This window comes from Ochotona curzoniae, unplaced genomic scaffold, assembly GCF_017591425.1.
Source record: "Ochotona curzoniae isolate NIBS_2020 unplaced genomic scaffold, NIBS_Ocur_1.0 contig_523, whole genome shotgun sequence".
Classification (NCBI taxonomy): domain Eukaryota; kingdom Metazoa; phylum Chordata; class Mammalia; order Lagomorpha; family Ochotonidae; genus Ochotona; species Ochotona curzoniae.
Window position 1 is genome coordinate 1,704,403 of NW_024466459.1, and position 22,869 is coordinate 1,727,271.

At 51.0% G+C, this 22,869-nt stretch overlaps 1 long non-coding RNA gene across 1 annotated transcript; it reads left to right on the plus strand.

The window, feature by feature from the left end:
• The first annotated feature begins 2,318 nt into the window (after positions 1 to 2,318).
• Positions 2,319 to 19,189, plus strand: LOC121162408. The gene is made up of 3 exons (XR_005884789.1): positions 2,319 to 2,581; positions 10,165 to 10,168; positions 19,178 to 19,189. It is a non-coding gene; the product is annotated as an uncharacterized LOC121162408 (long non-coding RNA).
• Positions 19,190 to 22,869: the final 3,680 nt, after the last annotated feature.

Here is a 22,869-nt window from a genome sequence, read left to right on the forward strand (position 1 = left end):
AAGGAGCCAAAATCCACAGGTGGAGGCCTCCACCCGCTCTCTGACTTGGCAGCAACACTCTGTCCTGCTGGGCCTGGGGGAGCCACGACAGTAGGAAATGGCTTTGGTTTTTCAGTTATTAAACAGGTTGGCTAGAGAATCCCTTGGACTTTTTTTTTAAAATATGGAAACTTGGAAAGAGGAAGAAAATACTTTTTTTTTTTTTAATGCTTGTTTTCATTTTATTGTAAAGACATAGAAGAACTTTCAAATTCCCAGAACAGCCAGGACTTGGCCAGGCTAAAGCCTGGAACTTGATCCAGGTCTCCCATGTGGGTGGCGCAGACACAAATGCTGAAGCTCACTGGCTGCCTCCCAGAGCGTGCATTAGTGGGAAGCTGGTGCAGAAGCGAAGGGCCTTGGATGGGAACCAGGCCCTCGGATACAGAACATAGGTGTCCAGAACAGCTACTTAACTACCTTGCCAAGCACGTGCATCATCACACATTTTCTTCTAACCTATGAATAACTGTCAACATTTTTTATTTTTATCTGAACTTGTCTAAGGCATATCCCCTATTGTTTTTATACTATATATGATTTTATATAATACATATTCTCGATGTTTAAATTTTTGTTTATTTACTTGAAAGGCACAGAGAGACAAAGGGAGAGAAAGGAATATGCTATCCACTGCTTTGCTCCCCAAAAACCTGTAACAGTCAGAGCTGAGACTGGTAGAAGCCAGGAGCTAGACACTCAATTGGAGTCTCCCATGTAAATGATGGGAAGTCAGGGACTGGAGCCCCCCAGCAATAGCCTCCTGGATAATAGCAGGAAGCTGGAAACCTAAGTGGTGCTAGGACTCAAATCTGGGCACTCCTAAATGAAATGTGGGCATTGCACAGGCATCGTAACCACCGTTCCAGATGCCTGCTTTGTACTCTGTTTAAAACAGAAGTGCAACATAGACCAGTAGAGCAGGAGGCCAAAAAACTCTTACCTTGAAGTCAAAATGGACTGAGTGTTGATCGCAGCTCTCCTACTTACTTTGGGCACAGAATTCACCTCTCCTGTGGTTCAGGTACATCAATGATATACAGACACAACCTTTCTCTGTTGCGGATTTTCTGTGTCATTCTTTAGATGACGGCCTCTGCTGAGCTCTCACAGACAAGCTCTGTGGCTTAAAGCTAGCCACAACGTCCCAGCCACAAGCAGAGATCATTTCTCAAGCCTTTAGAATCTGTGGGCCGGTGTGGCGGGACACCCAGTGCTTTGTGTGGTTGCCAGGGATCCTCACCTCTGGGCTATCTCTGTCCCATCTGAAGCTCTAACCACTCTGAATCAGGACTGATCAGTGAGACAAGGAAGAGCCTGTAGGGCTAGCAATGTATGACTCGTGAGGCTAGCTCACCAGGGGCATTCCGACTTGAGCCTTGGCTGCTTAAGCCACTTGCCCTGCCACATCCTGACGACACTCAAGTTAGCCGGGAGAGGCTCATGTGCTCAAGAACTAAGGACTCCAGCCAAGCACAGTGGCAGGGGTGGGTACCTTGGCAACAGACTCCACGGCCCCATTCAGGCCTTCAGATAAATGCAACCCTGGTGGATATGTCCACAGCAATCTCACAAGAAGATCCAGAAAGCTGGCTGTAACCCACAGGAACAGTGACAGACAGCCACCTACCAGGCTTGTGGGTTCCTTTGTTTTTAATTTTTTAAAAAGATTTTAAAAAGATCCTCCATTTGCCAATTCTCTTCCCCAGCTGGCCACAATGGCCAGAGCTGAGTCAATCCAAAGTCAGGAATCAGGAGCCTCTTCCAGGTCTCCCACACAGGTGCAGGGTCCCAAGGCTTTAGGCTGTTCTCGAGGATTTTCCCAGGCCACAGGTCGGGAGCTGGATGGGAAGTGGAGCAATTGGGATATGAAGCAGTGCCCATATGGGATCCCAGTGTGAGGAATCAGCCACTGAGCCATTAGGTTAGGCCCTTTTAACTTTTTTCTAAAGAGTAATTTATTTATTGAAAGAGTTACAGAAAAAAGAGAGAGAAAGAGAGATATCCTTCCTCTGCCAGGTTACTATCTAAATGGCTGCAATAGCCAGAGCCAGGCTGGACAGAAGCCAGGAGCCAGGAGTTTCATCCAGGTCTCCCACATGACTGACTGGCCCACACTTAGGACTGCTTAGGCCATTAACAGGAAGCTGGATAGGAAGTGGAGCAGCCAGCACATGAACTAGTGCCCATATGGGATGCAGGTGTCACTGCAGCAGCAGTTTTACCTGCTATGTCACAATGCCAGACCCTGGGGTTTATTCTTATGTGGTTGTAGGTAACAAATACAGCCTTGGACTGGCTTGGATGGATGGAATACAACGCGAGTGACATCTGAGACTCGTGAACCTGGGCCTTCAGAGGCCTGATGCTTGTACTTCGAGACACTTGGAACCTAGCCACCACACCAGAAAGCTGAAGCCACATGGGGAAGCCACAAGGGGTGCAACAGAGGCACCGCCAGGGAAAGTCGCCACCCTCTCCCAGCCAGCAGCAACTGCCACCTCCGTGGGGAGTGGGCTTCCATCAACCCAGAGCAAGGTGAGTGGTGATGAAGTTGCTGTTGTGTTAAGCCTCTGGGTGCCGGGGCGATGCCTTGTAAAGCAGTACCAGTACTGAACCACGATGCCAGCTAGCTCCTGGCGTGTACATGCTGCTTGAGAAATGTCTGGTGAGTCAACGGCCGGCCCTTGCAGATTGCTGCTTCCTGTATACTTGGGGTGGCCAGGCCCACGGCCTCATGTTTGTGGGTTTCCGTTTGGCCTCCTACCTTCCTGCCCACACTCCACGGGGTCTTACATTCTTGGAGGTGATTCCAGTCTCTGTCCTGTGCCTCTGTCCCTCATGCTGTACCTCCGCCTTCTTTATTGCAGGGGCATTCATACACTGCAGGTGCCTGGTCTCCTCTGGTGCTTTTCATCAAGGGCTGTGCAACTTGCTAGGAAGGGAGTGGTGGAAGCCCTCTTTCTCCCAGGCAGCCTCTGCCCCCAGTTCCACCAGAGGGCATGGAAATATTCCCCCATAGGTCCCTGGGACATGCAGCAGAGAGAGGAACAAATGCGGGCCACATCTGCCTGCTACTTTTCCTCAAGGCCAAATCCAATTGTCTTTTGCTTAGAAGATGAGAGTTCTCTCGGAGCTGCCTGCCATGCCGACATCCCATTTGGGGCTGGTTTGTGTCCCAGCTGCTGCACTTCCAATTCCTGCTAATGAACTTGGGAAAAACAGTGAAGGGTGGCCCACATCCTTGACCCCTGCACTTATATGGGAGATCTGAAAGAAACTTCTGACTCTTGGCTTTGTTTCAGTCCATCTGGGGAGTAAATTAACAAATGCACAAATGTGGGTTCTCTCTCTGTCTTTTCTTCTGTCTCTGTAACTCTGCCTTTCAAATAAATACATAATTTGGGGGTCCAAAGCAGTAGCCCAGTGGCTAAAGTCCTTGCCTTGAATGTACTGGGATCCCATGTGGGTTTGTGTTCCGGCGGCCCACTTCCCACCCAGCTCCCTGCTTATGGACTGGGAAAGTAGTCAAGCATGGCCAAAAGTCTTGGGACCCTGCATCCAGGTGGGAGATCAGGAAGAAGCTCCTGGGTCCTGGCTTCAGATCAGCTCAGCCCTGCTAAGGCAGCCATGTGGGGAGTGAATTAGTGAACAGAGAAGCTACTTCTCTATCTCTTCTCTCTGTATATCTGCCTTTCCAATAAAAATAAATAAAATGTTAGTAAATAAACAGTTTAATATTTTAATATTAATATTTATTTACTGTTTTAAATATTTTTAAAATATTTATTTATTTTCACTGGTAAGGCAGATTTACAGAGAGAAGGAGAGACAGAAAAATCTTTCATCTGCTGGTTCACTCCCAAAATGGCTATAATGACAGGAGCTGAGCTAATCTAAATCCAGGAGCCCGGAGCTTCTTCTGGGTCTCCCACATGGGTGCAGGGTCCCAAGGCTTTGGGCCGTCCTTTGCTGCTTTCCAAGGCCATAGTCAGGGAGCTGGATGGGAAGTGGAGCAGCCAGGACATGAATTAATGCCCACATGGGATCCTGGTGCCTGTAAGGGGAGGATAGCCAATTGAGCCATTGGTCGGGGCTGCCTTCTTTGCTTTTAAAGATTTATTTACTTCGTGGCTGACACTGTAGTATGGTAGGCTGGGCATTTACTTGTAGCATCGGCATCCCATATCCGTATCCTGGCTGATCCAGTTCTGATCCAGTTCCCTGCTTATGGCCTGGGAAAGCAGCAGCAGAAGGTCCACTATGAGACAGGAAAGAAGTACCTGGCTTCTGGCTTCAGATTGGCTCAGCTCCAACCATTGTGGCCATTTGAGGGAGTGGACCAGGGGACATAAGATCTCTGTCTCTCCTCTCTGTCACTCTGCTTCAAATGAAAAAATATATATATATATATATATTTTTTAAAAATATTGATTTACTTATTTAAAAGGCAGAGTTACAGAGAGAGAGAACAGGCAAGATATCTTCCATCTGCTGGTTCATACTCCAAATGCCCACAACAGCCAGGGCAGATCTAGGTCAAAGCCAGGAGCCTAAAACTCCATCCTGGTCTCCCACGGGGGGAGCAGGAACTCCATTACTGAGCCATCATGCGCTGACTCCCAGGATGCATTTGGAAGGAAACTGATTCAGAGGCAAAAGAGCCAGTGTGCAAACCACACCCTGAAAATGAGATGCGGGCACCCATGGGAGCAGCTTCCCAGTGCCAGCCTCCTGAAGCAGCTCAGCCTGCCCTACAGCCTGGCCATCAGAGAACAAGCCCCTTGTTTGCCTCAGAGGCACCAAGCTTACTTTTTTTTTTTTAAAGATTTATTTTTATTGCAAAGTCAGATATACAGTGAGGAGGAGAGACAGAGAGGAAGATCTTCCATCTGATGATTCACTCCCCAAGTGGCCACAAAGGCCGGAGCTGAGCCAATCTGAAGCCAGGAGCCTCTCCCAGGTTTCCCACATGCGTGTCGGGTCCCATCCTTTGGGCCTTTCCCAGGCCACAAGCAGGGAGCTGGATGGGAAGTGGAGCCACTGGGATTAGAACCGACGCCCAAATGGGATCCTGGCATGTGCAAGGCAAGAACTTGGATCGCTACGCTCTCGCGCCAGGCCCTCCACGGTTGCTTTTATTAGCAGCACCTGTGGCCAGCTGCAGCACAGAGCTGATCTCTGTCAATCCCATTAAAAATATACAAATAAGAAGGAAACTGAAACGCAGTAAAGTCACAAGACAAAACCCAACTTCCTGTTTGGAGCTGAACTGCCTCTGTTTCCTGTCACCCACCCCACCCTCCTACACTCACCTGGCCTCCCATGACACTGAGCCATCATGGCACAACCCATTAAAGTCATTATATATAAGGTCACATGGCCCTTTGCGACTGTAAGTCATTACCAAATCATCATCGTCACCATTATCACCACCACCACCACCATCATCATCATCAGTAAGGCCTCGCTCCCTAAAGCTATGAAGCTCTGTGTTCCACCTTGTAGAATGCACCCTGTTTCTGGGGTGGAAGGTGGGATGCGACCCACAGCAACCTTGTGATTCTGCAAGGAGCTGCAGATGCAGCAGGATGCGGGGTTTGCAGCGTCCAGGGCAATGCCGAGGCCCTTCTGATGTGAATGTCACCCAGTCCAGGCCCAGCTCATGACACAGCTCATGACACAGAACCCAGGAAACCCGGGGCTTCCCCTTACCCTCCTGACTCCACGAGTACTGCCTTGGTCTTGCCTCTTGCATGTCAGTTACCTTTTTGAGTTATAAAGCCTCGAGCAGAGCTTGCTGTCACCTGCTCATCCACTTGCCGAATCAAGAATGATGAGTTGTCCTCCGTTCCTGTTCAGGGACCAGGGTCCTGAGCAGGCACTCCAGTATAGGATACAGGTGTTCCAACCAGCATCTTCACTGCTCTGCCAGACTCCTGTCCCAACAGTCCCACTTTATTCATGACAAACCTCAGCAGGACACTAGACCCCAGCCAGCGCATCTGGCTCAAACGGTCTGAGTGAGACCACTGCTTTCCCCAGAGGTGCCCAGCTTCTCCCCCCACTCACCTGATGACCTAGCCCTCTGCTCCCTGGGATGTGGGCCCAGCCAGACAGCAGCTTCTCCACCGTCTTCTCCAGCCTCCATCCTATCTGAGATCTAAGCCCTCAGACTTCCTGAAAATTCATCTCTGCAGGCCCCCCGCCCCCCACTTCTGCCTGCTCTGTCTGCATCTTCCTGTCTCCTGGGTCACTTGCACCTGTGCCAACACCTCCCTTCTGAGAGCTGCTCTCCCGCTTGCCCCACTGCGCCTTCCTCGTGCTGCTGCCATGCCTGCCCAGCAAACTTCTCCCAAGAGGCCTGCACATCCTCTCTAAGCTGCTCCAGAGTGGCTTCTCCCTCCATCATGCCCTGAACCTCAACTTCTCATATCACTAATGACCTCCTCTCTGTCCAGTTCCAGAGGCCACTTTCTGGTCTGTGTCACAGTCGGCCTTTACTCAGCCCTCTTCAAAAGCACTTGTAGGCAAATGACGTGGGAAGCTGCTGCTTTGGGCTCCCACAGACCGCACTGAAGCAAACCAAATCGGAGTCACTGGGGCTAAATGCCTCCCAGTGAAACTTCTGGAAAGGAGCATTTCAGAACAGATCAGCTGTCCCTCAGAACTGCAGAGTCCAGTCCACACGAATCAACATAGAAGTGACGTTCCTTTGGCTTTAACCCTTATGAGAAAGTAATCAGACATTATCTGGAGGGGCTTTTTCTTTTTCGTTACTATTTCCTTGCTCCCACTTTGGGTAACCAACTGCTCTGTTGGTAGTCAGTCAGAGCTTTCCTGATTTGCAAATAAAAGGTGATTGATCTCAAACTATGCTGGTGATAATTCCGTTGTTGGTTTTTTTTTTTTTTTTGACATGTCCACCAGAGCCAGGAAATTCAGGTAAGGAAGCTTCCACCCAGGGTGGCCCACGAATGATCACCCATGTCCCCACGAACCTCCACCTTTGGCACAGATGGCTGCAGCAGGGAAACCGGAGCCTGAGCAGAGGGAAGGACGGAGTCGATGCTGTCCCCCTCCCTGCCGCCCACCCCTGGGATCGCTGTTCTATCAGAGTGACAGAGACAAGTTCAGCCCCCACAACTGAAAGGCCTGACCCTCCCCTACCAAGGGCTCTGCGGGGATGGCCCACCCGCTGTTGCTCTGAATGATGTGACAACCCACGGCCTGGCTGGTGTCACTCATGGTTCCCATGCAGCCACAACTATACCGCAGTGGCCTTTTCAGGAACTTGGCTACATGGGCCTGGGAGCTGGTGTGATGTCTCGACTGTCAATACTCCACCTGCAATGCTGGCATTCCATATAGCCACCTTTTTTTGTGTCCCGGCTGCTCCACTTCCCATCCAGCTCCCTGATGTGGCCTGGGAAAGCAGTCGAGGATGGCCCAAAGCCTTAGGACCCTGTACCCACGTGGGAGACCCAGAAGAAGTACCTTGTGTTCATTTAGGGAGTCAACCAGCAGATGGGAGATCTTTCTGTCTGTCCTTCTCTTTGTAAATTTGCTTTCCAAAAGAAATAAATAAATCTTAAAAAACAAAACAAAACAAAACAAAACCATAGGATTCATGGGTCTGCTAAAATCCTGCTTAGCTTTTGTGCCCCAGGGAACAACCTGGAGCTTCTTTTGGGTCTCCCACATGGGTGCAGGGTCCCAAGACTCTGGGCCATCCTTTACTGCTTTTCCAGGCAACAAGGCTGCAGCTGGAAGGGAACTGGAGCAGCTGGGATACAAACCAGTGCTTATATGGGATCCTGGCGCATGCAGGGGTAAGATTAGCCAATTGAGCCATTGTGCTGGTCCCAGCCCCATCCTTTTGGTTGCTAACCACCTCTTTCTCTGGTCCTCTTTTCTTTTCTCAGCCTGGGGGGCAAGCAGGCTAAGTGCTCCTTCCCTCAGAGATGAAATAAAGGGCATGACCCGGCAGTCATTTCCTTTGGCCCTGGAGTGTGGATCAAGGGTGGCTTCCAGCCCTCTGCCCCTCTCCTGGGAACCCCAGCATCTTCCCAGACTACGAGTTCCAGGGATGATGGGATCGGAGCTCGTCTTGCCCCAGGCAGGCGTGTCACAGGTCCTCTGTAAATACCTGATAATGAAGGGGTGACAGCCAGGGGGGAACAGTCACTCCCCTGGGCCTCCGGACATGTGGGAACCAGCTAGTGCAGGGCTCAACTCCCTGAGTCACAGATTTGGGAAGGTCTGCGCCTCCCCATCCAGCTCCACTATTCACATTGTGGGCACAGTTTCTGAGGCTTGGGGACAAGTCAAAGGCCCATTTCAGGTAACGGTGGGAGTGGTGACTCCAAGAGTTTCATCTCCAACATGATGAACCAAACAGTGGCACCATTGGCTTAGGAATGGCCTCTCCCAAAATAAGTAAATAAAGGAATGGCCCTTCTCTCTCTGGCCTCTCTCGGCCTGGCTTTGTTTTCCAAAGATTCTAGAAGGATAGGAAAATGCTTGTATCAGACCATTGGGGGGATGGGGAGCAGATTAAATTTGCTTTCTCTTTGGATTAGGGAGGCACTGTGCTGTCTGCAGCCTCTCCTCGGGCCACTGGTGAGTCGGTGCACAGAGAGCTGTGTGCCTGGCCCAGAAACAGCTGTTTAGGTGGCAGAGTTGGCCAGGTGAGGCCTTGGCGTCTTGGGAAAGGAATGTGGGAGGGTGGGGGAGCAGGTGCCAGCCTCGGGGAGTAGGGTAAAGGACACGGATATGTGTGACAAGTGCAGAGTATCAAGAGGCATAACTCTTCCATCTGCTTTATGATTTTAAAGGGAAGAGAGAGACAGAGATCTTCCATTATGTAGTTCACTCTCGGAATGCCGACCACAGCCAGGGCCAAAGCCAGGAGCCAGGAACCCATCTGGTCTTCCACCTGGGTGGCAAGAACCCAAGTACTTGATCCATCATCTGCTATATACTCATAGAAAGCTGGATTGGAAGTGGAGCTAGGGCAGTGGCGTGGCAGGCACCCTGCCATAGGACGTGGGCATTCCAAACAGGGTCTCAGTCACCATGCCAAACACCCACCTTACTTTCCACTAGAGACATCTCAACCACTCCATGCTTGCTTGCGCCCACAAAAACCAAATATTTTACTTTTTTCTGAAAGATTTTATTTTATTTGAAAGGCGGATTTACAGAGAGCAGAAGAAACAGAGATCTTCCACACGCTGGTTTTCTTACGGCGCTATCTGCTTCCAAGACCACTAGCGCCACCTTGTGGTAGATCAAGCAACTACTTTTAGATCGGAAAACAAAAATACCCTGAAAATCAAAGGAAGCAACTTCAGTAAAGACCCGGACCAACGTGAGACCCCATCTTGGTCCGGGGACTCAGTTGTGCATATCCTGGGTGCCTCATGTGATTGTCCTCTACTGAGAAGGATTTCATGGGCCTGACTGTTCTGTGACACATCTTGCAGCACTCCATCCCACCTTCCTACAGCGATTTGCAAAATTCTGTAAATTGGGGTCAGTGTTATGATGCAGTAGACAAAGCTTCCACCTGCAGCTCCGGCATCCCATATGAGCCCCAGCTGTTCCACTTCCAACCCAGCTCCCTGTTTGTGGCCTGGATAAGCACAGTAAGCTGGCCCAGGGCTTAGATTCCTGCACGCATGGTGAGCTTGTTACAAACAGGAGTTCGGGGACATTGGGCACAGCGTTTGAGACCCTGCTCTTGACACTCCGGGTTTGGGTGCCACCCTCGCTCCCTCGCTTCCTGTTCACCCTGAGAAGCAGCAGGTGGTGGCTTGAGTCAAGGTTTTTTCTGCCATCCACGTGGGAGACCCAGATTGGGTTTCTAGCTCTTGACGTTCGCATGACCGAACCTATGGCTGTTGGAAGCATTTGCAGAGTAACGCAGTGGATGGAAGTCTCCCTGGAGATTCAAATAAAATGAAAACAAGAGAGGTGCTCAAACTGTAGCCAGGCTACCTGGCTACTTTGCATGTGTGTGTGTGTGTGTGTGTGTGTGTGGTGAACTTCCAGCTGATTGCACGACTTGTCCTCCCTTTGGGGTCCTCCCTTAGGTGGTTCCCACCCTCTCTGTACCATAAGCAAAGTTCTCACCAATGTCCTTCTCCATTACTGTGCATCTTGGGGTCTGTGGGACACCTTCGACTTCTACAAGTGGAATCCTGCAGGCGCAGGGCAGGAGGGGACCCTGGCTCTGTGAGAACATCAGCCTCCTCTGGCGGTTTCTGCTGTGGCTGGTTTCATTAGCTCCCTCCCACCCCCTCAATTACAGCTGCTTTGGACAAAAAGGAATTTGGGAGTAGCCGCTGCAAAGCATGAAAGGGAAATTACCGGGCTGCGTGATGCTTAAAGAGGGGCCATTTAGCAAGCTTTTGAGGGCTAATTGCTGCTTAATCAAACCCGGGAACGCACAGCCTCATCATTTGCTTTTTGCAGAGACTGAGACTTGCAATACAGCCTGGGTAATTGGGCTGCGGGTCTTCCAGGAGGCCTGCACTGTCTCGCTGTGCGGGAGGGCAAGCCTGTGTGTTTTCCTGTCCACCAACGCTCAGCTAAGGGCGGGTCCCACAGGCCGCAGGGCCGCCCCTGCTGCAGCAGACAGGGGGTCTGGCTGCCCGCCAGCCAAAGCTCAGTGTTGAGTGGTATCATTTTGTCGCACCCTTTTCCGTCTCCACCCTTCTCTGGCCAGCAAGGCTGTGTTCACCCTTTTTGCAAGGATTCCCAACCCCCACATTCTGTGTATCTGCAATGTCTTTCTTTAAAAAAAAAAAAATTAACAGGCAACTTGTGACATAAATGAAGGTTGGGGCCAAAAAGGTGGCTCAACAGACCAATCCTTCACCTTGTAGCACCAACACCCCATGTGGGGGCCAGTGTGTATCCCAGCTGCTCCACTTGCCTTCCAGCTCCCAGCTTGTAGCCTGGGAAAGCAATGGAGGATGGTCCAAGTCCTTGGGCCACAGCATCCCACATGGCTCCTGGCTTCAGATCGGCTTCAGCTCAGCTGTTGTAGCCATTTGAGGAGTGAACCAGTGGATGGAAGATCTTTCTCTCTATATAAATCTGCCTTCCCAATGCAAATTAAAATTTTAAAAAAAATCTTAAATCAATGAAGGTCCATCATCCTATGAGATACCAGCCAACTAAAATTAATGGGAGAAACAAACAAAATAGCTATGATCTTTGCAAATACAGGTTAGCATCTGGTGCTAAGCAGAGGCAATAAATAAATTTAGAAGGGACAAAGCATGCAGAAAAGGATCCCATGAACATGAAAGGAAATCGCTTCTTCACCCAATGGGTTATGAGCACCGGCTACAGGCCAGGCATTGTCGCGTAAAAGGCAAACGACACACAGTGCCCACCCTCGTGAACCTGGCCACCAGAAATTCGACTAAAACTGTAATGCTGGATTCGGCCGGCAGGGGGAGCAGTGCAGCGCATTGTTCTCGATGCTTCGGACCACAAGCATGCACTGCGTTTGTGATTTAAAATAATACAAAAATGAGGAAGCGAGAGCAACACGAAACTTGTCAGTGGAGTTCGTGGCACCGTCAGGGCCTGAGTGTGAGGAAACCAAGTACCGCTGGGACTTGACATCACCTCACCCACCTGCTCCCCCTCACCCACCTGCTTCCCCTCACCCACATCCTGTCCCACAGGGCGCAGAGTTGGGAAGTGCAAGGTTCAAGTTAAAAGATAGTGGTTTATGGTGAATCCATCATCATGGGACTGGGGCAGTGCTGTAGCAGCAGAGCTAAGGGTGCTAGTTCAAGTCCTGGCATCTCCACTTCCCATCTAGCCCTGTGCTAATGTTCATTAAAAGCAGTGGAAAATGGCCCATGTGAGAGATTTAAATGAAACTCCTAAATTAAGCCTGGTTTTGTGTGGCCCAGCCCTTGGCCTTGTGGCCATTTGGGGAGTGAGGCAGAGGATGGAAAATCAGTCTCTCCTGTCTACGACTTTCAAATACATAAATAAGTACATTAAAAAAACTTATCATGCAGTGAAGCAGCTGGGATCCCTCGGCGATTCCATGAGAATGAACACAGTGGACAAGGCTGTTGCAAGGTCTTCCTCGGAACACACAGCTGTGCTCCCTGCTGTCCTGTGCTGGGACATCAGGCCATTTCAGCCCCCGGGCCTACAGTTCAGGCTCATGCCCCTCCAAAGACCTGGGTACCCTGAGTCCTGGGCCAGCCTTGTCCCCACACCCCACCCCACCCCCAGCACAAGTCTGCCCCACGTGGCAGTCGCCAGACCCTTAGCTAATGGTGATGTTGTCAGACCCACACGGCACCCTTTGTCTCTTCTCAGAAGGCAGTGGGAGGTCCACGACCCCGGCTGTAGTTGGATCACCTGGCTGGTTTGGTGGGGGTCTTATGCCCAAGCCTCAGCCATTACATTTTACCCATGATGAGGTCTGGCCATCAGCATATTCAAGTCCCCAGCGTGCCTCTGATGGTCTCCTGGATGGAGAACCACCTGTACTGAGGGGCCTCCCCTCTCCTGAGACTGGATACCAGGACTGTGTGTCACAGGGGGCCAACACCTTCCATTTTGCAGGGGGACCTGGTTTGCAAACTCCCAGTGCTGCACCCTGGGGCCCTCACTTAGTCCCAGGCAAACTGGCATACATCCCTGGGGCTGCACGTCTTATCCTCCACACCATCCCACTTAGAGCAGCCCTAGCCTCACACTCTTGTCTTCCTTTAGGGTCAGAGGGAAACCAGCCAGCAGCTGTCTCTCCCAAGGTCAGTGTCAACGTCGGTTCTAGCTCCTCTCCAGCACTGCCTCCTTGGAACAGCATTGCCCTGGGTTCTTGTCCTGACCCCTGGCTGGCAGGTCCTCCTGTAATCAGCTGAGTGTGAACTGGCTGGCCGCACGTTGCCATTAGTAACATGCAGCCGCCTGGGCTGGGAACCCCCAAGTGCAAAGCCCACATTCCTGGGTTCCTCGCCTGGGACTCGCTCACCTGGCCACCGGGACCATAGATTGGAGGTCCTTCCGGGTGAACTTTGTGGCTTTGAAGAACCTCAAACTCCAACATTTCTTCTGTTCTTGGGGAACTGGAGTTGAGAGCGACCGGGCTGGGCTTGCTGTTTCTTGGCACCTGTGCGGCTGCTGCACTCCTGGGACTCCCCCTGCCAGTGTAGCGAGCACCTGGGGCGGGCGCAGGCTCAGGCTCCGCAGGGACTCCATGGCGCGGCCAGGGCTGTAGCGCTGAGCTCCAGCGCGGGGGCCCTTTCCTGGTCCTACCTCTTTGGGTTTTTCTTCTTCTCTACAACGTTTTTTCAGCGCCCCCACCCCTCCTCCCATTAAAATTTTTTTCCCAGCATGGCCATTTTTGAAAAAGACCAAGCCTACTGGGTTAAAACTGCAGTTACTTGTGTGGTCAAAATGAGTCCTGGTTATCCTGGAAATGTACGTTTTATTTTATTTTATTTTTCTGCCACCAGAGGGTGCCCTCGCGCAAGCGCCCATCGAGACGCTTGGGATGCTGGAAGGGCACAGAGGCGTGCAAGGCAGGGGCGTCCTTTGGAGCCAGCCTTCTCATGAGCACCGCCCCCCCCCCCCCCCCCGGAGGGATCTAGACGACCAGGAGCTGGGTAGACCAGGAGCTGTGCGTTGCTAACCAGATGCAATGCGACGGATCTGCAAGGGCACAGGGATTTGAAACATTCCTCGTACAAGAAGGCTGGTGCTGCTTTCATAGCATAATCTCCTCTCCCTCCTTGCTTCTCAAGCCACGGAGTCCTCACACTAACGGCTCCCTCTGCCTGGAAAGCCCTTCTCTCTGACGATGCCCCTCCAGCTGCCTCTAATCTTTGCTCTAACTCACCTTTGTAATGGGTCTTCCTGCGGTCCTGTAGGCAGCTGTACTGGGTCACCAGCTTGGCAGCCACTCCCCTACCACCACCTAGGTGTTCCCTCCCGCCCACCTGCGATGCTCACCTGACAGCACCTGGAACCTGAGAGGGGGCGGTATTGCGTTGTTGTGTAACCACTCCCCTCGCCAGCCCCATTAAGGCCCATGATAGGGAGGGGCTGGCTCTCTTGGTTGTGTGCTTGGGCGCTCCGACTCTGCCTCCCCAGCACCTCTGAGGACAGGTAGCCCCTGAGCATGGCCCCCGTGTGTCTGTATTCCTCACCCTCTGTTCACTGCTTGGGCGGGACTGTGACGATAGCAATGCTAAGATGCTTTGTATTTCTAATGTGTGTGTGCTTTCGAGAGAGTTCCAGGAGAGGTGAGGTCTAGCACTGATGGAATGAGAAGCCAGGGAAAGGTGAATGTCTGCAGCTTTGGAAGTGTGGCCAGGCTGTTCACTGTATGTCTCTTAGGATAACTTATATTGCTGGGGAAGCTGGACATACAGGTCTTCAATTTAGACTTCAGAGTAATGACCATTTGTTCCTCTTGGGGTTACGATTGACTGGATTGTTATGTAAACTTGTGATTTGCTATTTCTTAGTGGGCCCTGTTATCACCAGGCTTGGTTAATAAGGACTCCTTAATAAACCCTAGACTTGATTGCAACATTCCGAGCCCACCCATCCACTGCCGCTGCTGCCTGCTCCCCGCTCCCCTGTCCCCTCCTTTCTGATGACTTGCCGGAATTCTTTCTCATCCCGCCCACTTTTCACACAACATCTCATGCGCTTACTGCACCTGTTGCTAACACCTGTCTGGGAGATCTTGGTCTATCTTCTTTGCCGACCTCCCCCAAGCTCCTAGAAGAGTGTCTGGCACATAGTAGGTGTGCAAGAAATATCTGAGGAAGGAATGAAGTTTAACTGGAACTTCAAACTGTTGATAGGAAATGAGTTCACCTGTCCGTGTCATGCAGACCAGAGGGATGTTAGCTTGTGTTGCTAAATGAGAAGAATCCGAAAGTTGAACGTGCTTCTGTGGGTTACTTCCCAAAGGGCAGTGTTGGTTTTTATTATTCGTGTTAATCTGGCCTTTGCTCCTGGAGCAGCTGAGGCGGAGGGGGCAGCCGGGAGCCCGCTTGGCGATAGCTGCTACAGAAGAGGGAGCAACTTCCCCAGGTCCTGGGCGGCTGTTCATTACTCAGATCGCTGCAGACTTTGGCTCCAAGTTCTTTGGCAGCTGAGGGGAGACCGGAAGCACGTGGGGCTGCAGGCTGTTCCTGGTCTGACCTAAGAAAACCTGAAGACTCTCAGCAGGCACTCCTGTCCTGCAGGAAAACCTGGGGCCGGAAAATCCTGTGAAACAGTCTGTCCGTGCGGGGCCCCAAAGGGGACAATGTTTATCAAACTAACTCAAAGTCACTAACCTCTTACCTGCTGTGACTGAGAACACAGTGTGAGCTGATGTGGTCTGGCGTGGGATGTTCCAGCAAAAGAAGACTCACATCTGAGCAGCATCATACAGCGTAGATCCAGGGTTGGAGGGTCTGGGTTTGAGTGCTGGCTTCTTCTTATTATTTCCAAAGAGGCAGATTTCCAAAGAGAAGGAGAGACAAAGATCTTCTGTCCGCCGGCTCACTCCCCAAGTCACCGCAGTGGCTGCGACAACCAGAGCTGAGCCTGTTGGGCCAAGCAGAAGCCACTCCTGGAGGAGCTGAGTGCATCAGGGCACGAAGAAGCTTGTACCTGGTAACACTGGTACCGAAGCAGCAGACCGAGTCCCAATGCGCTCTCTCCTTCCGGCCTCCTTGTGGCCACAGACAACAAAAGAAGGAGTCCCTCGCCTCAATACTCTCTTTGCCGGGGGTCAAGCAGACACTCCCATTGATGTTTGGAACGCTGAGTCTGCTTGAGGCTGTGGTGACATGTCATGGCCACAAGCATGCTCAAACTGAGTTGTATCACCCCTCATCCTCCACACCTAAGATATATCAAAGCCCAGGGTTATATACCCTGGGCGGCCATTTCCCTCACAGGTCACTCTGCCGTGTGGAAGTGATCCTGGGCTGTCTCCACTATCCCTGAGGTCAGAAGCTGGAATCAGGAGACCAGGAGGGGAATCAAACTTAGGCATGCTCTTATGAGAGGTGCAAGCATCTTTAACCATGGTACTCAAGCACCTGCCCCTGATGGGTACCCTCTTTCCCAGAGAAAGTCACTGCACTCATGGCTTTGGCTGAGACCCCACCATGCTCTACCTCTTCCCATCACAGCTGGGGCACACACACAGGGACTGCCCTTTCTCCACCTGGTATTGGTTCTGCCACTTTGACAATCCGTGTCTGAGCCAGGGCTCTAGGGCTTGAACCTGCAACCTGTCAAGTAGCCTAAGCAACCAATCAGAGCTGCCTTTTATGCCTCTGCAGGCCCAGCTTTTGCCTCAAGGAGGGCAGGGCCGGGGATCCCCCCCATCTCTTCCATGTGCTCCACACAAGCGTGTGTGCATATCTGACCACGTGAACACCAGTGTGCTCCACAGCCCCCATGGTCACATCACCCAAAGATGGGGAGTCAAACTCTGACATCTCTGAGATGATTAGCCCAATGGGTCTCAGCCACTTCAAGTGTAAGCACTCCTCTTTAACGCCAAGTGTGTATATATATATGTGTGTGCATATTTATGTTTATATGTATTTAACGTTATATATTTAACATTATATATACAAATATATATTTTAACACACACACATATATACACACATACACAAAGACCTACTTGTGTTGTTAGATTTGTACATTGATAAACAGTTGTCCTCACACAGGTGTTTGGCCCAGCAGCTAAGATGAGATTGGTTAGGACACCCACATCCCATATTATCCTGCATTGAATTGTCTGGGCTTGAATCCTGGCTATTCTCCTAAGTCCTGCTCATAGGATTGGTTGGGTTCCTGACCTGTGATAGATAGACCTGAATCAAGTTCTCTAATTCCTGCTTCTTGGCTTTGGCCTGACTTGGCCTTGGCTATTGTGTTTAGAGAATAAACCAGTAGGTGGGAGGTCCTTCCCTCTCTATCTCAGACTTCCGCTGCTCAAGCAAGCAAGCAAACAGACATACCCTCTTACATGGATTACAAAGCTCTGGAGGACTCAGCATGAGGACTAAGTTGGCTGATCCTCCCTCTAGCAAACGCCGGTATCCCGTGTGAGTGCTGGTTCATGTCCTGGCTGCTCCACTTCCCATCCCGCTCCCTCTGTGGCCTGGGAAGGCAGTGGAGGATGGCCCAAAGCCTTGGTAGTCTGCACCCATATGGAACACCCGGAGGAAGCTCCTGGCTTTGGATCAGCTCATCTCTGGCTGTTGTAGCCATTTGGAGAGTGAAACAGAAAGTGGAAGATTTTTCTGTCTTTCCTTCTCTCTGTAAATCTGCCTTTCCAATAAAAATAAACAAATCTTAAAAAACAAAGTCCTCTGGAGCTGGGATGCAGCTGATGAGTAGATAGCTAACAGGGACAAGGACGGCTCCTTCAGCACTTGCCAGCCTAGCAACGCTCCCTCTGAACCAGCACGAGCAGGGAACCAGCCCCTCACAAGCTGTGTATCCCCTGCCCTTGGCATAGAATCTGAACTTGAACAGGTACTGTAGGAAGAATTTCAGTGACAGGAATGGCTGCCAGGCCTGCCCATCCATCGTGCCATCTGTTCCTGCCTCCAGCCTCAGAGAGCAAGACGCAAGAGTCTATGTGAAGGCCATGACCTAACTGCCCTGGACTTGGTTTGTGCAACGCGTGTCACAGCACTTGGTTACTGTGAAACATTCCGCGATTGGTCCTAGCCCCATTCTGCGAGCCTGTTGGGAAAGTTAAAGATGACCTTGGCTGGAAAGTCCCTTGCTCTTTCTAGGGTTGCGTGAGAATTTGAAAGGCTCACATGCTGCCTAGCAAGCAGCGGCAGAGAGAGGAAGGGATTGGAGTCTCAGTCATTGCCAGAGCTCCTGGTGGCCAAACCTCCCAGCATGCTCAGAACAGAGGCAACTGCAGAGGGGGAGGGAAGAGGTCTGCTAGGTCACATGAGGTGTTTGGCATCCCTACTACCACTACTGCAAGACCCCGGGCGTTGGGGCTCCAGCCTCCTGGGGTACCCCCTGCAGTCAGCCATTTCCACGGGAGGAGGTGACCAGCCTCCATCTGGGGCAAGGAGTGGGGCTCTATGGGCCTCTTCCTCCTGATTCAGACATGTTGGCTCCTGCTGGGTGCAGGAAAGAGGGCCACAGCAACTGGCCACGCCCCTGCCAGAGCAGTGCAGGGGACAGGGGCAGGAAGGTGCCCGTGAGGAGTCAGAACAAACTACTGCAGCGAATGGCCCCACCCCAGGGACCCAGTTGGTGGAGAATTGGTCTCAAGTCTCTGCCACCTGGGGCATTGCCAACCAACCCAGACCTCACATGCCAATGGGTCTGCTGAAATGTGTGCAGCCCACAGCTTCCCCCTTTGGCCATCTTACTCTTAAACTAAGGCAAAGGAACCACCTGCAAACTGAGCTTGACTCGGACACAGTAGAAGCTGGGAACTAAGGAGATGTCAAAGAACCAGCCGCTTGAGCCCAATGACTGTCTTCCCTCTGTTAGGTTGGAGTTGGGAGCAGAGCCGTGACTCAAACCCAGGCCTCCTCGTGTGAGATGCAGGACTTGATCATGGCAACCTAACTACAGAGTCCAGGGCCCACCTGGACATACCTTTGACTCAATAGCTGGTGGGAAAACAGAGTTTTTGTTTGTTTCTTTTTTTTTTTTTTAAGATTTATTTTTACTGGAAAGGCAGATCATATTTCCAGAGAGGAGAGATGGAAAGAATGATCTTTCATGTACACATTCACTCCCCAAATGGCTACAACGGCCAGAGCTGAGCCGATCCAAAGTTAAAAGCCAGGGGCTTCTTCCGGGTCTCTCATGCAGGTGCAGGGTCCCAAGGCTTTGGGCCATCCTCGACTGCTTTGCCAGGCCACAAGCAGGGAGCAGGATGGGAAGTAGAACAGCTGAGTCATGAACCAGCACTCATAGGGCATATCGGCATGTTCAAGGTGAGGATTTGGCCACTGAGCCATTGTGCCGGGCCTATGATGGAGCTTTAGAGACTTGCCAGGTCCTGGCCTAGGCTCCGTTCTAGTACTCTGAAGTACTGACACCCACTCTTCCTTCCTTTTCCTATGACCTAGGGAAGTCTCAGGACAGCCTTGGAAGATCTCCTGGTTTCTTGTGCTCTGGCCCAAACAACCCAAGCCCTGGAGAACTGGTATACCAGGAACTAAGGGAACAGCTTCTGGCACCAAACCTGACCCTGTTGTGCCAAGAGGTTCCAGGAAAGTGAGCCCATCCCAGGATCAGGAGGAAGTTGGGCAGCAGCTGGGGACTTTTCCCTAATGAATCCAATAGATTCTTGGAAAAATAATCCATCAAGGGTCAAACATCTGTAGAAAACAACTCCTGACACTATTTGGAAACTGGTTTTGTCTTGTTTGTTTTTGTTTTTTTTTTCCCCCAACAAAGAGGAGAAAAATAGAAAATCTTCCATGAGCAGGCTTTCAAAATTAAATAGCTGGAAATATATAAAGCTTACCAAGAAATTCCAGACAAGCTTCAGGGACCTCGGCAGCCAGAGCTGGGCCCAGTCTGGGGAAAGGACTGAAGGGACCCGATTTGTCCCATGGCACCTGCCAGAGGACAAGCACGGATGGCAGCCAGAGACACGTAGACACCAAAGAAGATTGAGTAAACATCTACTGGTCTACTCCTCCAGCCGACTGAGCCAGGGCTGAGGCCAGAAGCACAGAGGACAATCCAGACCTCCCACGAGGGCACAGGAGTCCAAATGATTTGCTCTATCCCCGTTACCTGCCAGTGTCCCCCTTGGCAGGATGCTGGAGTCCAAGCTGCAGGCTGATTCCTTGTTTTGAATAGGAGCGTGCCTTATAATTTTGTAAACATGAATCAAAATAAATGCTCTTCTGAAGTAAAAGAAAAGCTACAGTTCTGTGTTCTGGAGGAGTAGGAGGAAGAGGAGGAGGAAGCAGAGAAAGAACAGCAGGAGGGAGAAGTAGGAAGAAAGGCAGGGAAAGAAACTCAGTCATAGCTCTGAGATGCAAGAGGCAAAGCACAGCGAGGGAAAGTGGGGTGCGGAAGGCTTAGAAGATGCTCTTCCCTGGAAGTTGGCTGCTTTGGCCGCACCGTGTCTTTCACGTGAGCACCTGAGAAACACAAAACGTCAGAGCTGCTAGGACAGAAACTGGCCTGCGGCCTTTGTGCACTGGACTGAATGATATTCCCCACACAGTCATGTCCACCTGGAACCTCAGTGTGGGGAGCCTATTTGGAAATACAGTCTTTGCAGTTAAGTTCAGATGAGGGCAGCCTGGGGATGACCTTGTAACACTGGCATCCCATTTAGGCACAGGTTTGTATTCCAGCGGCTCCACTTTCTGCTAATGGCTTGGGAAAATTATCAGCAGGTGGCCCAAGCTCACACCGGAGGAGTCCCTGGTTGGAGTCCAGTTGTGGCTTCCGGTTAATGTGCCTGATGGCTCCCACACATGTGACAGTCCTGGGTTGTTCTGGGCTCCTAGCTTTAGCTTGAGTCAGTCCAGAGTGTTCTAGGCCTTCAGAGAGTGAGCCAGAGAATGGGAGAGCAATTTGTTTGTTTATTTGATATATTTATTTTATTGGAAAGGCAGATCAGATATACAGAGATGGAGAGACAGAAGAGCTTCCATCTGCTGATTCACTCCCCAAGTGGCTACAATGGCCAGAGTTGAGCTGATCTGAAGCCGGGCACTTCTTCCGGGTTTTCCACGTGGGTACAGGTGTCTAAAGACTTGGGCTATCCTCCTCTGCTTTCCCAGGCCACAAAGGGAGAGCTGGATTGGAAGTGGAGCAGCCTGGACACAAAGCAGCATCCATATGGGATCCTGGCATTTGCAAGGTGAGGATTTAACCATTGAACCATCATACCCGCCCCAGGAAAGCAATTTTTGTTTGCCATTCACAAAATTATTTTTGTTATTATTCTGACCAAGACTTTGAGATTTTTAACTGACTTCAAATCATACGTGACATGTTGGATTTATAATTATTTAGAAATTCTTGGTTCTTTCTTGGGTCACACCTCTTTTTGAGCCTTCTTTTTAAATATTTCTTTATTTATTTGAAGTCAGAAAGGCTGGTGGTGGCTTTTTCTGCTATGCAGACATAGGCCCCTGGGCACTTTCACACCTATGCATGTTCAGGGACTTCCGAGGTACAGGCTACCTTGGAACCTGAACTTCTCACCTGCTTCCCTCCACCTGTTTAGGCCTTCGGTTATCCCCCACTTTCTTGAACTCCCCCTGAGCCTCTGGAGCCTTCAATGGGAACCCCCCGTCATGTCCCTCATTCGGCTTCTAATTCGTCCTCTCAGCACTTGTCACCTGCTGCTGTCCTCACAGCCAGTCACACTGCTGCTTGGTTCTCTTGCCCTGTCCATGCTGGGCAGCATGCTCCAGGGGTTAGGCTCCTTATAACCCTAGGCTGGGTCCCCAGGCGATGCTTCGGACATGGTGTGCGCATCCCCCAAGAGGCCATGTGCTGAAATTCACTCCCCATTGTGAGGTCCCATGTGGATGAAAGCATAACCTGATGGTGGGGTTTAGAGATGAGCCCTCGGGAGGAGATCGGGACTACATGAAGTCATCAGGGTGGGACCCCATCACTCAATCCTGGTGGCTTTCTAAGGAGAGAGATGGAAGACAGACACGTTCCTCATCTCCTGTCGACTGATGCCCCCGGCTCGCCAGCAGCCTGGGCACCACCATATGCAGCCTTCAGCCTGTGACCGCCGAGCCAGGAGCCACAGTCAGTCTTCCTGCTTTGTAACTCATCCAGGCTGTGGCGCTGTGGCTTGGGCAATGGAGCATGGACTCAAAAGCTTCAAAAGTTTTTGGGAGGGCCCAGTGTGGTAGCCTAAAGGCTAAAGTGCGCGCTTTACTCGTGCCAGGATCCCATGTGGTCACCAGTTCTAATCCCGGCAGCCCCACTTCCCATCCAACTCCCTGCTTGTGGCCTGGGAGGGCAGTCAAGGACGGCGCAAGGTCTTGGGACCCTGTACCCATGTGGGAGACCTCAAAGAAGCGCCTGGCTCCTGGCTTTGGATCAGCTCAGCTCTGGCCATTGCAGCTGCTTGGGGAGTGAATTAACAGACGGAAGATCTTCTTCTCTGTCTCTCCTTCTCTCTGTATATCTGACTTTCAAATAAAAATACAATTTAAAAAAAAGTTTGTGGGAGAAGAATTAAAAAAATAAGTTTGTTTTGGAGCAGAAATTTTGAAATCCACGCATACAAGAAATTTTCAAAAATTCATGGAAAATGCATATTATGAAAAGTCTGTGCATGGATCTCAAAACTGCTTTGCACCAGAATGAACGTATCCTTTAATTCAATCTTTAGGCGAGTCCCTGGAAGCTTCCTCTGTATGGGATCCTGAACAGGATGGCGGATCTCAACAGGTCAGAAGGGAATTCTAAGGACCAAACCTGGAATGACTGTTACAATGTGTGGACACAAGAGGGAGCCCTAACAAGCCTCGGGGATGAGAAAACCACACATCTTGGAACGCACAACCTAAAGGGATGTAGTTTGGAACAGTTGTCAGCTCATCACATTAAGAAGGCTGAAGCCGGGCATGATGCGATAGCCTCGCGGCTAAATCCCATATGGGAACCGGTTCTAATCCTGGAGACCCCACTTCCTATCCAACTCCCTGCTTGTAGCCTGGGAAGGCAGTAGAGGATAGCCCAGAAAGTCTTGGGACCCTGCACCTGTGTGGGAGACCCAGAAAAGGCTCTGGGCTCCTGGCTTTGGATAGGCTCAGCTCCAGCTGTTGTGGCCAA